The 16,269-nt window shown below is 54.3% G+C and overlaps 1 long non-coding RNA gene across 1 annotated transcript; it reads right to left on the reverse strand.

Annotated features, from left to right (window-relative positions):
• Window positions 1-7,399: 7,399 nt before the first annotated feature.
• On the reverse strand, window positions 7,400-12,582 carry LOC309880547. The gene is made up of 6 exons (XR_014317991.1): window positions 12,530-12,582; window positions 10,695-10,852; window positions 9,555-9,675; window positions 8,918-9,128; window positions 8,569-8,717; window positions 7,400-7,789 (listed from the first exon to the last, which is right to left on the reverse strand). It is a non-coding gene; the product is annotated as an uncharacterized lncRNA (long non-coding RNA).
• Window positions 12,583-16,269: the final 3,687 nt, after the last annotated feature.

The following is a 16,269-nucleotide window of genomic DNA, read 5'->3' on the forward strand; positions in this document are numbered from 1 at the left end:
ACTGCTGTGAAAGGAACAGCACCGCCCAACAGGCGCACGGGATGTGGCCCCGAACAGGGGGTGCCCGCTTCGAATGAGCCTCGGGAGGAGGAAAGTGGGGTCTGAAGGGGAGAGAGGGAGCTGTGGTGGTGCTGCTGCTGCCTCTGCAGGGCTCGAGCTCCTCCAGGAACCCGGCCAGGCTGTGGCAGGGCTCCAGCGAGAGCGCCTGTAGATCATTGTAATGTGGCCGTGTCTTACAACTGCACGCTCTGTGCAAGGAAGGGGTGTTGAGATCAGCTGATCTTTGTCCTTTTGGAAACCGTGAGCTGATCTATTTCCCTGCCCCAAAACCTCCGGCGGCTCAGCCGTGCTCCCAGCCCTGCTGCTCGTGCTGCCCAGCACAGCACAGCTCCTGCCACGGCCCTGCCCAAAGCACATCAATTCTCGTTGTGTTTCATTTGCGCCCCGGCTGCTGCGAGGAGCTTCTGGCAGTTCTAGCCCCAGAGCTGTGCTGCGAGGAAAAGGTCAGATCGTTGGGGCCCAGCACTTCATCAGGGCTGTGGTGGAAGGATGTAACACTGCAGGTTGGGGAGAATTGGCTTCTTGGGTACCCAAACCCCCTCAGGTCACCGGTTTGTTTGCCAAGCTCCTGGAAACCTCATTTCTCTGTATTTCAGCCATTTCCCAGGGCCCTGCACGGCTCGGGCTGCAGGAGGCAGAGATCTTCCTTCCCATCACGCTCCCAAGCCCGATGGCTTTGGAAACAACACCTGACCCTCCCGTGGTCCCAAGGCCTCTGCTGAGGGCGAAGCGATAGCGCTAAAAAAATATTGTTGGCTGCTCCGTGAGCAGCTCGCTTGTTTGGCTTCGCCGCTCAGGCAGCACCAGGCACTCCGGGAAGCCGTCCCCAGCCAACGTCCATTTCATTTCGGAGCAAATCAAACTCTGCTTGTTTGCTTCCAATTGTTTCTGGCTCGCGACACGCCGAGGCAGCTCCAAACAGCGCTCCTCCTCTTGAATGCTGATGAGCACCAGGTCTTACCCAGTGATCAGGGCTCTTCCCAGCAGAATCGATGCACCAGGCTCTCTTAAAAGGCACGAGGGAAGATTTCTCTTTCCCTCCTACTTTTGGCATCCTTTTCTTGCTGCCTGTGGTCTTACGCAGCAGGGCAGCCCGATGTGAGCCTGTCTGCTGTGGGGTTACCCACACGGATGGGTAAAATTGGACCACAGGCTGGGTAAAGCCTCGGACACAGCCATTGCACCCGTATTTATGGGAGCATCCAAACACGCATGTGTTATCAGCCAGGTTATAGCCCTAAACTTAGTCTCAGAGATGTATTTTGAGCGGAGCTGTGACGAGAAGGAAAAAAATAAATAAATTCTTCCTGGTTCAGTGACTGGAGTGTGTTTTGTTTGCTTTTTTTCTTTTTAAATCCTTATGGTGCATTGAGCGAAGCACTCAGCGCGACTCCGACGCAAACCCATCGGTTTTGTTCCCCGGCACTTACCGTCCTCATTTAAATGTAGCTTGATTTCTAAACGAAACATTTCTAACAGATCACTGGAGCCTTTCAGGACCGCTTCTGCTTAAAATTATGACTTAGAAGCCATAATATTTTTGGGGAGGGAGAGAAAACCCTTTGCCAAACACAACATCGTTTAGGTGAGCCTGAGATGGAAAAGACCCCCAGGAGGAGATCTGTGCTTCTTCAGCTTTTTAGGAGCATCCTGGCTCCGTGGCACCCCTGGGGCTGGCCAGGGGGGCTCCGAAGCCTCCTACCCACCTCTCCCCCTGCCTCCTGCACCCCTAAATTATTCACCTCGTTGCAGAGCCCTCATGAATTATGGAGCCAAAACTTGGTGTCTCCTAGCAACATGTTCACTCATTCCACCACCAGCCCCAGCCGAGCCCCCCGGCCCCTCTCCCCCTGCCCTGTGCCCTGCTGTGGGGTCTGCCCAGAGCTCCCTGGCAGGGCTGATGCTGCCCCACGGATGCTCCCCTCCACCTGGAGATGCTCCAAAGCCCCTCGCTGCTGCCAGAGCTGCTCTGCGCAGGTGCCCACTGACCCCCCTGTACCCACATTACGGGGTTGGTGCAGCCCCTCGGGGCAATTTCCTATTAAACGCCACCTTCTCCCCCTGGCTTTCATGCATAATTCAGAGGATCCTCTAAAAATAAAGTTCCCCAGGCAGCCTCTGCAGCCTGAATAATTTGCCTCCGGGATCAGGGCTTCGTTAGCCCTGGGGCCGCTCATTAGCAGCCAGGCTGGGGGCTGCTCAGGGCCAGCAGGGCACGGTGCTGCACAGGACCAGGCTCTGCTCCCTGCCTGCCCCTAGCTGCAGGGCCAGCTGGTGAAAAACCTCCAATGATGGTTTTTTTCCTCATTGCGTTGTCCTGAGTGACCTGCGCAGTGCGGCGGGGGCTTGAGAGCCTTGTAACACGGAGCCAGGATGGCACAGGTTGGTTGTTAGCAAGGTAATAGCAAAACGAGTATATTTACCTCTTCCATGGTGGCTTGCGTGAGTGCACGCTTTAGTCTGACACTAAATTTTGTGTTGAGATCTGCAGAAGATGAAATACAGTCCTGCTGCCCATGGCAGCGTGCTCCGAGTGACATCCTGCCCCCAGGCTTCATACCCTCGGGTAAGGAGAAAAAGCAAAATCTGAGTCTTCCCTCCGATGTCCCCTGCTCTTCTGAGATACCCTGGTGGTTTTACTCTTAGGCTGAACCATCCTACCGGTGCACGTCTTTATCCATGCTTGGTGCCTCGTGGTATGGCACCTGGGAGATGGAAAAGACAGGGCTGGGAAAAGCTGCCCACTGCTGTTGTCAGCCTGCTGGAAACATGGAGATTTCATGTGCTGAGCAATGAACTGATAAACCAAGGACCTGCCTCCTGCTGTTAATTACGCCTTGCCAACTAATTACATCTCCCACTGCTCCGAGGAAGGCCCCTGCCACTCAGTAAGCCCACAAAGCTGCAACGAGGGCAGGCAGGAGGGACAGGCGGGTGGCACAGTGCATCCCAGCTCTCCTGTGCGTAACGGCCTTGGTGGCAAGTCCCAGGAGAAGCAGAGCAGCCCAGCAGCTCTCAGAGGCTACTGCTCCAAGGCAAGAAGCCCTCTGCATTTTCTGCTGGTCTGGGGCTGCTCATGGTCATGCCTCTGGGAGAAAGATTTCTCCAAAGGAATGGCGTTCGCAGGTTTTCCACTGCATTTCCAGACCGAGAGGTAAGGGGATTATAAATTAGAAAGCAGCCGGGGACCCTGCCGTACAGTGGTTCTTCGTTTAAAATGATGTTTCCAGGCTGATGGCATGGGACCTCTGCTTCTGATGCTTTTGCAGCAGCTCTGTCTCATTTCTCCTGCTCCACACCGACCCGAGCACTAGGGAAGGCAGGGGGGTGACTCCAGAGCATCGCTGCTGCCCGTGCCTGCGCCACCCGAGCACGGGGCTGCAGCTGGGAAGTCGCTGACACAGGTTCTCTTGGGCAGAAAATCAATATCCAGTTTTAAGATACTTTTCTATTGCTGTTGATTGCCTTATATTATACTAAGCTACAGTACATTCACTTGGCTTGCTCCTGCATTACTTCAAAGCTCCGGAGTTCACGTCAGCGTTGAATACATTTTTTTTTGGCTCTTACCTCAGAGAAGTGAATTCTTCCCATCCCCTGACCTCCTGTGCTAGCAGAAATGATGCCTCTTCCTCTGCAGCTCGTGTTCTCTGAACGGCAAAATGAGTAATTGAAAGGGAGACAGCTGCTGGGGTGTGCAGAGAGCCCGAAATAGTTACGGCAAGCCACGCACACGCTGTGGGACGCATTTCCCTGCCTTCCCGTGCAGGGTGCGGGAGGATTTCTCCTTGGGAGAAGGCAGGGAGGCTGCTGGGGTGAGCTGGGATGCTGGGGCAGAGCCTGGGGGGTTGGTTATCGTTTTGGGGCATCCTGCTCCCTCCAGAGCCCCCAGCCGTGCTCTCCTGCTCCGGGTGCAGTTGTTCCCACTCGGCACGCTCATAGATACAGAGCCATTTATTTACAAAGGTGGCCAAAACTGTATTAATTCATGTAAAATATGAAGTATGGACAACATCTCGTGAAGGGAGGGGAGGGCAGCACCGGCCAACACTGTGTGAGAGCTCTTAAATCCCACAGCAGCACAAACACCATGCATATCAATTTTCACTGACCCTTAAAGCCAGGGGATAAATTTGCTGCTTAAAAAGAGGCTTTTAATGCACTTTACATGCTTTAGCATCATTAATGGCTTAATGAATTAGGCTAATGCTGACTCTCGATTGGCACACAGGCCAACATACAAATGCTTCGCTGGCTCCGTGGGACCCAACAGGCAATTCCCATCTCCTTCAGACCAGGACACAGGCTGGGAAGGGGGAGATGTGCAGGCAGTGGGAGGACAGATGGGTGCTGTATCCCTTGGGGGGGAGAAATGGGTGAGGAGGAACAGCAAGGGAACAAATACTGGGGACGGAGCCTGGGCTGGGGCAGTCAGGAACAGGAGCCCCGGTGGTTTTGTTTCCTGCAGCAGGGATATGTGCTGCTCCGAGACCACTTCTGGAGCATTTAGCCAGGAGGTGTTGCTTTGGCCACCTGCCTGGGATGCTCGGGACAGTTCTCATCCTGAGAAGGACTCAGATGATGTCTCTGCCTAAAAGCGCACGACAGCCTACTCCCAAACCTGCTGCCCAAATGATTTTTTCCTCACTAAGTAGAAGAGAGGAGGAACTGGTGCACTATAATGATTTTCCTCCCCGTAGCCTTGGCTGAATATTGATATTGGCTCGAGCACGAGGAGGCACACCAGCATCCGAGGAGCAGCAGCAGCAGCAGCCAGCCTCTCAGGGAAGCCTTTTATCTACAGCCCAGGCCTGGGCTAATGGCTGCGAGGCTCAGCGAGGAGCAGAACAAGGATTTCTGACCTGGGTGCACGCAGAAACTGAGCAGCACAAGAAAAATGGGTAGAAAAGTGGGTAAAATGCAGTGGATGCCACCAAGACACCAAGCACGGGACACGCAGGGAGAGCCAAGAGCACAGGGGCAGCTTGGAAAAGAAGGCTTGGGCGATCGCACTGCTGCAGGTGCAACTGGCAGCTGGGTGTTGGGAGGGATGGATGAATGCAGCACAGAAAGAAAGTCCAAGTAAAGCTTCCCGAGGAACAGCCTCGAAGGAAACGAGCCCCTTCCAGCACCCCCAGAGCTCTGGGCTCCATTCCTCCTGATCTGACAGTGCCTCGGGGGGGTTTTGCCCCGACACCTACACTCATTTCCTCCCTGTGCAACCTCTCCCTGTCTATCTGGCGCTCCCAGCAGCCTCAGGCCGGACAGATGAGTTATGTTTGTTATGGAGTTGCCAGCTGGAGGCACAACGAGCTGCAGCTCTGTCATAAATCATGTGCCTGGCCCCTCGTCCAGCTGGGGCTCAGCTACAACTTCTCCAATGCGAAAACCACCAAGGGTGGAAGCAACACCTTGTCCTGGGCAGGAATAAGCAGCCCACAGCTTCCAGCTTCTCCTAGAGCTTTGGGGCTCTAAAAACACCCCCTGGGGATTCAGCAGGACACCGATCACAGGCTTTTGTCCATGATCCAGCACTGTAACCACCAGCCAGGTAGCACACACCGTGTAACTCTTCCAAAGTGCTCTGCAGATGCAGATGAAGACGCTGTCAGGACGCAGAGGAATTATGAGTGCTCACGAGCAGCTCAATGCCGTGCACAACCAGACTGATGAGCTCCTTGGATGAATCAAAAGGAAAGAGCTAAGCAGAGCCACGGGCCAGCGTTGGCACTTGCTGCCTTGCCTGCGCAGCTAAAAGCACGGGCAGGGAAACCTGGAGAGCTCCAGGAAGGGTCAGCTCTAAAAGCCACTTTACGGGGAGAAACCTAATGGGCTCAATCCATTTAGTTTGTCCGAAGATTGAGATGGCTTGAACACAATTCTGTAAGAATCTACGTGAGGAGATTATACTTCCAGGTCTATTTATTTAAGGGCTTGTTTATATACAGGGCTCTTAAATCTAGCAGGCAGAGCCATAAAAAAGATTAAGGGCAGGATGCCCTAATGTTTGTACGCAAGGAGAGCAATTGACCCTTAGAGGCACCACCACCTCTCCTGGCAAGCTGTTCCATCAGCTGGAGCTTTAAAGGCAAATTTCAACAGCTCTTTAAAGCCAGGGCATAGCTGGAGGTAGAACCTCTTGCTAAGGCAGCTGCAAGGAGTGAGCGGTGCTGGGGCTGTGAGCAGTGCCCAGCTCCAGCTCTGGGAGCACAGCCCAGAGCTGCGGGGGTTCAGGCACCCACCCAGGGTGTTAGGGAGAAAATAAAGCTCTGCCCATGTCCCTCCTCGCTTCCATTCACTTTATCTTTCCCAGCTTTGTGGCTGTTCGACCAGCACGGAAGGACCCTGCTTTCAGAAGACCTCAAAAGCATTTCTTCTGCAAGGTTCCCCAAGCTCCGCGTTATGCAGCGAGCCCTGGGCAAAGCCAGGGAAGCTTTGACTTCTCTTTAATGGCACCGTGCCTGCTCCTGGGGCTCATCACTGGCTTAGGGAGAGCTTGAAAAATGGCATCGAGGAGGACGGACCAAATGCCTCGCAGCGCTTTCTTTCGGAACGGGTCACTTCTCCGGGGATGTCTGCAGGAGCCAGCAGCGCCTCCGCCTCGCGCGCTGCCACCAGGGGCTGGCAGCTCTTCCTTTCCCGAGAGCGGATCAGATGAAACCCTTATCTCAATCTGAAACGCGATGGATTTCTCTTCTGGCTGCCGCAGCACACGTCAGAGGCAGATATTATAGCACAACACGGGCTGTGAAGCGCTAATCAGACACCTAACGGGAAATGCTTAGAATAATGAGCCGAAAAAAAAGCAGCTCTGAAATCCATTCCCTGTGGCAAAGGGGAAGCTGGAGGGAAGACAATTTGCCGTGGTCCAGGAAAGTGCTGTGTTTCTCAAAAAGAGAGATGTGAAACAGTCTTAAGCCTATCTCCTGAAAATTACTTAGCAGGCACTAACTCAGTTAAAATGGGCTTGATGGGATTTTTTGTAAAGCAGCGGGCCATTGCCTGGCGTTTATTTGCATGTATAAATAAGAGCGTGTACTGAAGAGGGGATAAATAAGGGGATGCATGGAGAAGAGGGAAGAATTCATGAACCCTGTGTCCTGGGCAGACCAAGGAGCTCGGGAGCCACCGGAGCAGCTTGGCCAGCTGAGCCCAAATCCGTGCGCCCCTGCTCCTCGCCACAGCCACTCTGTGCATGAGGTGGGCCACGGAGCTCAAAGGGAACACTGCTGGTGGGTGTGATCTCCTGAAATTCATGGTGAGAAATACACAGTGTGTGAGCATGATTTTGACGTGGCACATTGCTGCTCCCTCCCCAGGGCATGGTGAAGCTGCGTATGGCACCAGACCCAAGGGGCTCCCACGGGAACAGCGATGGGCACTGATGCACATACCTGGCCGCGTTCATCCATCGTGGTGCTGGCAGCAGCACCCCAGTCACAGACCCTCCGTGGGACATCACACGCTATGTGCTGGACCTGAACTGCAGCCAGCTCCAAGAAATAAATGGCTAAAAGCCAGACAGAAAGAGAAGCTGCCTTTCTTGCCTTGTGGCCAACGCCTGGTGATCCAAGTGCTGGTTTCTCCATGCCGGGCTTGGCTGCAGGGATGGGGCAGGCACGGGGATGGGGCAGCTCCAGGCCATGAGGCTCTGTCCTCCCATGAGATTTACTCCCCCGAGCAGCTCCCCCAGTTTTTTTGCTGCTGCACATTCACGCTTGATTAGTCCCTGGAAATACAGAACAATATTTCCATTGCAATTTATTACAGTCACTGAGACATAAATTCTGTAGGAAGGGAACAACGGGATACTGCAGAAAGCATCTTTCAGATGCTGTGCGGAGGGGTGGGGGGGGGTGGGGGGGAAGGAAAAGCAAACCCTCTCCATTTATTAGCTCGGAAAAGCTTATTGCAACTTCGTGCTGCACCACCACAGAGAAAAGGCAAGTGTGGGGAGAGCTCAGTGCTCTCAGCCCCGTGCACTCAGCCCCTGCCTTCCCCTCGCAGACACGTTGCCCTTTGCACTCCCTCGGATGCAGAGATCACCAGAAGATGTACTCCTGAATATTGAAAATCAATGCTTCTGTTGGTTTTTAGGGAGTTGCTCCCAGGCACTACACATCAATATTGCATCAGATAAGGGAGCGGAGTATTTCAGGGGCTGAGGCTGCTCACTAATTGAGCGGAGCCGAGGAAAGCGAGGAGGCAGAAGAGAGGGAAAAGAGGTTTTAGAGAAAGAGGTGCAAGAGGATGGGGCAAGCCAGGACCGACTGCTTCTGCTCTCTTGTAAGTGACCTACGGTCCCCAGTGGGACTCATAAAGCCAGTTACACGCGCAGCAACATGACTAAAAAGGAAACCAAATGGCACTGTAATTGCTAGAAAGCCAAAGCCTCAGGGTGCCCAGCCCATTTAAGCAGAGGGCTGTGCGCTGAAATCCAGCAGATGAATAATAAGTGTAAGGGGAGAGAGAGAGAGAGATGGAAACGGCTCCAGCCACAAAAAATACCTCTGTGGAGCTGCGGGCAGGTGCTGGAGGGCTGCAGCTGGCGATGCTGAGGTTCCAGGCCCACGGGACAGCCAAGGGGGTAAAGGTGCAGCAGCAGCAGCTGGGGCTCGCCGCGGAGAGGGGCGAGGGGAGCCACGGTGGAGCAAGGGCTAGGGAGGAAGGAAGGCAGCAAACATTATAAATATCCCCCGAATGCTGCAGCTACGCTCAGTAGGAAGGTGTGAATCTCCAACTAGATGAGCAGCAATTAGAAGCAGCGCAGCAAACGGCAGGAAATGTGAGGAGAATGGTAATGCCGGCGGAGAAAAGCACGCGCTAGGGCGGCCTGCGGGGCGCTTCAGCGACTCACCTGCGACATCAGGGCCTCACACATCAGCCCGACGGGCACAGAGCTGGGATTTGAGGCTCAGCCCGCAGGGAAAGCCTGTGCACGGTGCAAATGGGGCACGAGGAAACGCCATCGCTGGGTCTGCAGTCGGTGATGAGGCTAACGCGGTGCTCGAGCCCCGCTTCGGAGGAGATGAGCCTTGGCACGGCTTCCCACCAGGCCAGACGAAACGCTGCAGTGAGACAGGCAGGCAGATACGGGCTGGCTACTGTCAGCATTTTCTGGAAAAGCAGCAGCAGACAGAACAGGGCCGAGAGCACGGACTGACCTGGCAGGGATGGATGTGCCCAGGCTGCGGGCAGGAGGTGGCACCGGGGGGCAGCACCCGTGGGTCCCCAGGGCCCTTATTTCCCTGGGTGCTGAGCCTGGCAGGACAGACAGGTCCCAGCTGCATCCCCTGGGGACAGCAGGGTGTGAGGAGGGGGCTCCAGAGCCAGCAGCACCCGCAGCGTGCCCTGGAAGGGCTCTGGGGGCACTCGCTGCTAAGTAACACGTCAGCCCCGAAGTTAAGCACGCACCAAATAATTCATAAGGCGGCATGAATTATTGAATAACCTCTCATTATTGCCATCTTAATTACACACCATAAATTTCATACCTAAAGAATACCTTAACACTCTTGCTGAACCATATTTTACTGGGTCTCTGATCCGAGGCTTTCAGCACGCCTGCACGGCTCGAACATAACGGGGCAGAGGTCCCCAATTCCACCATTTGCTCTGCAGCAAAACCAAACGATTTCAAACACCTCCCTTTCCCCAAATCCTGGGTAATTTCCAGCCCTGAATCACTGTGTTTCTGTCCTCTTACCGCGGCCGTGAAACCCCTGTTTAAGAGGAGGGGCTGTCTGGAAGCGGAGGGGCTGTTTGCAGGGTAAGGACGTGTTGGAAGGAAAGCAGAGCAGCTCAGCCTGCTCCAGCAGCTCTCCCCTGGGAGCAGCAGTGCTCACCTCCGTGCTGCATCAAGCAGAGCTGTGTTTCCCAGGACAGACACCGTGCTGGGATTGCCACAGGTGCCCCGATTGGGGGCTGTGTGCTTGGGCACGTTCCCCAGCACCGCCGGGGTCCCCCAGGAGCTGTGCTGCTCGGAGAAGAAAGGCTCCTTCTGGGGAAACGGCAGTTCTGCCTGATTTGTGCGAGTTTCCTCCTGCTTTTACGGCAGCCCATAAAACGTATCATCTGTCCTAAAAGACGTGGGCAGGTTATGGCAGGCTCGGCTGAGGGCTGCCTCGTGTGCTTCCCCACTGGGGACCCCGGGGGAAGGCTCCAAGCCACCAACCCCATCCCGCACGCCCACGGCGCGTCTGCAGCTCCACCAGCACCCCGAGCTATCTGGGGACTCCGCAGAGAGGGCTTCAGCTGGGGGATGCTCCGCGCTCCCCGGGAGAGCAGGAGCCAGCCACAACTCTATTTTCAGCCGAGGTTTCCAAGGCATTTGTTTACCAGCACTGCCAACAGAGTCTGTTATCACGTCGGCGCTGCTGACAGCTCTCTTTGGAGCTGACTTTTGGGAGAAGGAGCCTAAAAAGCGAGGCAGCGGGGAGGCTCGGGATCATGTGCAAACCGAGGCTGGGATGCCTGGGCTGGAGGCAGCGCCGGGGCTTTGCAGGAAGGGTGCTGCAGCCTTGGGCACCCCCAAAACAGTCACGCTGGTGATGCACAAGGAGGCAGGGGAGGCCTCCTGCAGGCTGCAGTGTCATTTCTGCCCTGTTCCCCTTGGCTATTCCTTAGGTAATTACCTGGAATATGCTCCTGGAGAGCGAGGGTGAGCCCATGAATGGGCATGGAGACGAGCTGGGGGTGCAAGGGGCTTCAGCAGCACTCGGGGCAGGGTGGAGGAGGCGATTTGGGGAGCGCTGCTTCGAGTTGCCAGCCTCACGTCACTGCCAGCCATTTCCTGGAGCGAGGAGGAGGTAATTAAATTGTGTCGGGGAAGGGAGGCTGCACCGGTGGCAAGAGCATATTGAAGCTCCTGATCTCATCAGGGGAAACGCCGGGCTCCAAATTAAATGCGCTCACCGTTTCACATACCCGCGCTCAGCGTCGTAATGAACCTGGGAATTAATTGTTTGCCCATTTATAACAAGTCCCCTCTCGCTCCGTGCCGCGCTCCCCCTCTCCAACCCCTCTGTAATTTGATATTCCGCTTAGAAAACAAATTGGCATTCATTGGAAAATCAATCTTTTCATTGTTTAACTCTCATTTCTCCGGGGAGCAGGGGGGGGAATGGAATTACATCCTCTGATGGGAACCCTCCCTGCGTGCCTGATGGTGGCTGGGGAGCAGCCTGGGGGCTGAGGGTGGCAGCGAGCGATGAGCTGCGGTGGGAGCAGCCCCGTGGGCACAGCCTGGCACCTTTGGGTCCTGGGGGGCCCCGTGGTGTCTCCTCTGGTGGCCCCGGGCACGCTCAGGACCCTGCTTTCTGCCTGGACGAGGGCAGTGCTACCACGGCAGGCAGCTGGCCTGGCAGCGCCGCGGCTGCTTCCCGCGGAGATGCTCGCTGCCGAAACGCAGCCCTAATTTTATGGGTAACATTGGTCGTCTTTTATGCTCTCCGCAGGAGAATAAACGGCCGCTTTTATGCAAAAAGGTTTTACTGCGGTATCAGAAAGCACTAATGAACATACAGAGCCAAATTACACGGTACCCCCCGAGCCTCCGCGCCTGGACAGAGATTTACAGCGCGACGAGCAGCAGGCACAGATAAAAGCCTGCAACCAAAGCGGGTCATACAAGTAATCAGGGACGATAAATTTCGGAAAAATTGAGCTGTCAGCCCCTTCCGTCCAGAGGCTCAGCTCCATCTCAAAGCTGGGTAACTTGGAGCTGCAAAGAGTTAACGCTGCAGCAACTCGTGCCCTCAGCCAGCTCCTGGGGCTCCCTGCGCCCAGGCTGGGGATAGTGTCTGCACCCCCAAGGGCTGGTGTCCCCATATCTGGTGACATCGGTGTCCTTGTGGCTGTCCCAGGCCAGCAGCTGATGTGCAAGGAGCAAGCTGGGGCCTGCGAGCCTGCAGGAGCATCGCTTGCACAGACAGCCCCCTGCCAAGTGCCCAGAAAGGGGGCATCAGCGATGCTTCATGCTGGGATTGCCTTCCCTTCCCTTTGCTCATATTCTCTCTCAGCAGCAGCATGCGAGCGTTTTTGTCAGGCACAGATTAGGAACCATTCGTCATAAAAAAAATTAAGGGGTATGGAAATAAAGTGACCTCTCCGAGGGCTTCAATTACGCCGCAAGGTAATTGTGTCTTCCCCACGCCTCCATCACGGTGTTTGGGAGTCTTCAGCAGCGACTCGTGTATTTATTACAGTTTAAGTATCCTTAGCCCTCAGCTCTTTCCCGTAATGAAAATATATAGTGCAAAACCAGAAGCCGGCAAATAGAGCCTGAGCCACGTGGCCCAGCTGCTGGCAGCGGAGGGGAGCAGCACGGACCCCAGCCTCCCACGGGGCTGCTGCCTCCAGGGAAAAGGGGGAAAGGGGGAGAGGCAATTTTTGGAGCTTCCCCTGTCCCTGCATTGATGGAGGGTGAGCGTATGGGGAAGGAAAAGTGGTCTCAAGGGAACGAACTTACTTTGGTGCTGCGGGATGAGGAGCTGAAGGCTGGGTCTGCGCTGAAGGTGCGACAGCAGAGAAGAGCCTTGGCAGATGCCACATGGAAAAAAAAAGACAAAAATCAATTTTTCTTTGTTTTTATCAGAAATAAGCAAAATCTTACACCTTGGGTGAAACAGAGATGATTTAACAAGAAAAAAAGCATCGCAAAATCCCCGAGCTGTAAATCACTCCCCTTGCAATCTTGCAGCAGAAACGCGTGGCATTGCGTGCAGCATCGGGGCAGGGGGCTGTGCTGGGGGGTGACAGCCCGGGGGAAAGCTGCTGGGGGAGCAGTGACCACCACGATTATGGTCAGGGCAGCCCCAGCCAGTAATACAGCTACTGGATGTTGCACTGGATTAGTATAAATTGGGGAAATTACGGGCTAGAGTGACCAGGTGGAAAAAAATGATAATTAAGTGATTGTGAAGGGCAAGCTAAGAGCTCTGTGTTTAAAAAAGAGTGAAGGAGACAATGTGGCCAGAAGGTTAACCTGCTAAAATACGAAAACAATAATCAGAAAGGAAAAAAGGTCCAAGAGAAAGATGCCAGGAAGCAATTGGGACGAGAAGCAACGTACTAAGAAAATTTCCAGTGTTGGTGTAGACACTGCTCTGCCAAGGAGGAGAATTTCAATGGAGCTGGGGAAGGGAAAGCGGGTGCTGCTCCTCCCGCGAGCAGGAAGGGCTCACCGCGGATCAAAAAGCAGATCTGCAACGTGCAGCTGCCAGAGCTCCCACCCTGCTGCAGGTGAAGCAATTTGGTCACGTTTTGTTTTTAAATCTTCTCCTTTTGACCCCCAAAACTACAGTCAAGGGATCAAGAGTGAAGTCTGTTCCCTGGCCCCTGCAGGAGCCGCAGGGATGAGGGTGCAATTACCTGGAGGTGCACATTAAGCCCAGTGCAAGCGCACCCTGGCTGCTTTTCCTCCCCTTGTTCTTATTGATTCTTTTTTTGGCTTGTTCTTGCTTCCTCTTTTTAAAGATTTCTAAATTTATGGACAGCTCAAAGGGAGCGCTGCTGTCGTAATGAGAAAAAATCGCGGCTGTGCGCTGCGGCTTTCTTGCTGTTTCCTTGGGCCCTCGTTCCGTTTGTTTTCATCCGAACGCCATTTCCGTATAATGGTCCCAAACAATATTGCATTAGCTTTAATTCTGACCTTGCCTCAATTCCCAGCAGAAAATTGTTTCAGCTTAGAAATGGCCAGATTTACTCTTCAGGCCAATGAAAATAAGTCTGCGAGGCTGAAAAGAAGATGTCAAAAGCAGCCACTAAAGATCACTTTAAATGATAACAGTTGTACTTGAAGCAAAAAATAATATACAAAGCTTTCATCTAGCAATTTTCATCCTTGGACAACAAAGTGCTTTACAGCCGAGCTCACTCTCATCAGCCCTGCTTTAAAAGGTGAGAAGAAATAGGGCTTCCGCTTGCTTTGCTGTGGTCCTGCAGCCCAAACCAGCTCGTGAATACGAGGGTCCTGGCTCCCGTCCTCCCCCCATCCCCTGAAATCCCTGCTGAGAAGGCTGCAGAGCGTCTCTCTTTCCTCACCTTGTCATCACGAGGCAAAAGATGACACCTCTGGCCCGGCGCCTCGTGCTTCTCCTCTGCACCTCCTCAGCGCTCTGGGAACGTCGGTGCTGCAGAGCTTGCTGCCAGGTAAATCCCAGCAAGAAATTGTTCCTGCAGGAGGCTTAATTACAGCCATAAACCCCTGTTCTGGGTGTTGTTGGTACCACTAATGGTGATGCCACCCCTGAAATATGCGCCCACATCCCCTACCTGTCAGGGCTCCTTCAGCACTGCATTCACATCCATCTCTCTAGTGAACCAGCATCAGGTAGTTACACACTTCTATGGCCATAAAAAATCATTAAAAAAACCCCAAACCATACAAAACTAAGCCTATCCATCCTTGCAGAACAAACCCCTTGGTCACAGTTCTGCCAGCTGAGAGCTGTTTGTGGCTGCCTGCCTCTGCTTCTCTGAGTAACGTGGCCCCGTTACCAACCCCGAGGGACTCTGCAGGGTGTATGGGATACCTTACAAATCTGACATGCTGTCCCCGTTAGCAGGGAGCACCCCAGCACGGCCCAGCAGAGCTGAGAGCTTCCACTTGTGCCCGGCCAAGTCACGAGGAGTTATCCTGAGAAGGAAAAAAAAAAAAAAAAAGGAAAAAAACACAGCTGCTTAAAAGTTAGAGGCAAACACAAAGTGGGATACCCCCCAAAAGGCTGCTTTAAATAGAGGCTTCACTTAATTTGGATGTCTTATTCCAGTGAAATCTTATCTGCGAGTTTCAGGGCTGCTTGGGAAATCTTGCTGCCTCACCGGGGAAAAGGCTGTTTAAAAAGGATTAAATCTGACAGTCTTAGAGCAAAACGTGGATTTTTTAAGACACGAGCAAAGCTTCAGGAGGAAAAGGTTAGTGGGCTGTTGCAGATGCAGCTGTGTTTAGGCTAATAAGGTTTAATTTCTAGTTAGATACCAACGGGCTGAATGTTAGAGGCCAGGCTGAGAGCCAGGAGAAGGCTGTGCTGGTGCTGAGGGCACCTCCCAACAGCCCCCCAGGATATTCCCTTGGCTGGAAAAAGCTTTGACAGCCCCTCCAGCACAGCATCCAGCACAGCTCCCACCAGCCTGGGGCTGCCCCTGCCCAGAATTCGTGCTGGGCTTTATGGGGTGAGGTGCTTTGGGGGAAGCAGGACCTGCCTGAATCCTCCCCAACTCCTGCCCTGCGTCCTTCCCATGCTGGGTGCCGACTCCCCTGGCCCCATCAATGCAGTGCCAGCAGAAGCAGGAGCATTCCTACGTGGTTTTCTTCCTGCTGCAAACTCCAGATCTGCAGAGTGGATGCATTATATGTACATTACCCAAATCCCAAAGCTGGATCAATGGGATGAGCTCCGTACCCCGGCAGCAGGTCCCTCTCGCTGGGCTCCAGCCCGGAGCTCATTCCCATACAGGCTGGAAATCCTCCCCTTCCCCACACCACAAGCCCCTCAGATCCCCTTTCCCACACCACAAACCCCTCAGACCCCCACGCTGCCCCCAGCGTGCAGGAAAATTGCTTTTCAACTCCGTGCTCACAGAAAGCAGCCGTGCACTGCTTCCCAATACCGAACCCGCTTATAAAAACATGGTTTTGCTCCGCTCTAATTGCTTCAAACGAAGCAATTGCATTACGCTTGGTCCCTTCGCTGCACCTCTCCGCCAGACGCTCTCCACCAGCTCCCGAAATTTGCCCTCGACATGGATTAGATCTCGATGCTCGGCGAGCGGAAAGGCAGCAGCCCGGCCCCAAATACCTGGCTGGGATGGGAGGGGGGTGAAGCAGGTCCCCAAACCCTGCTGCAGGCTGCCAGCGGGTGCCAGGACCACAAGCAGGGGCTTCGTTTAGGAACGGGACAGAGCAGGCAGCGCTCCGCCACGACACAGGGACACTAACCTGGCACTTAGGTGAGAAGTGGGATAAATAGGCTTACCCAGCTGGCACGCTGTAAATGACACAAGCTGGGCCGTAACTCACCCGGCCTCGTCTTCCACATCACGGCTAATGACATTTCTCATTAATAAGAAGCTTGTCACAGCCCTCTGCTCGCAGGCTGCAGCTGCGGGGCTCGGGGAATCCCTCCTTTTTCAGTGATGCCTGGAGATGCTCCCCTCCGCCGGCAGGGACGTCACTGCTCTGGGTCTGTTCCCTTCGTTTTCCTGTGT

The sequence above is a fragment of the Aythya marila genome (assembly GCF_965140915.1).
Source record: "Aythya marila genome assembly, chromosome: 8".
Taxonomy (NCBI): Eukaryota; Metazoa; Chordata; class Aves; order Anseriformes; family Anatidae; genus Aythya; species Aythya marila.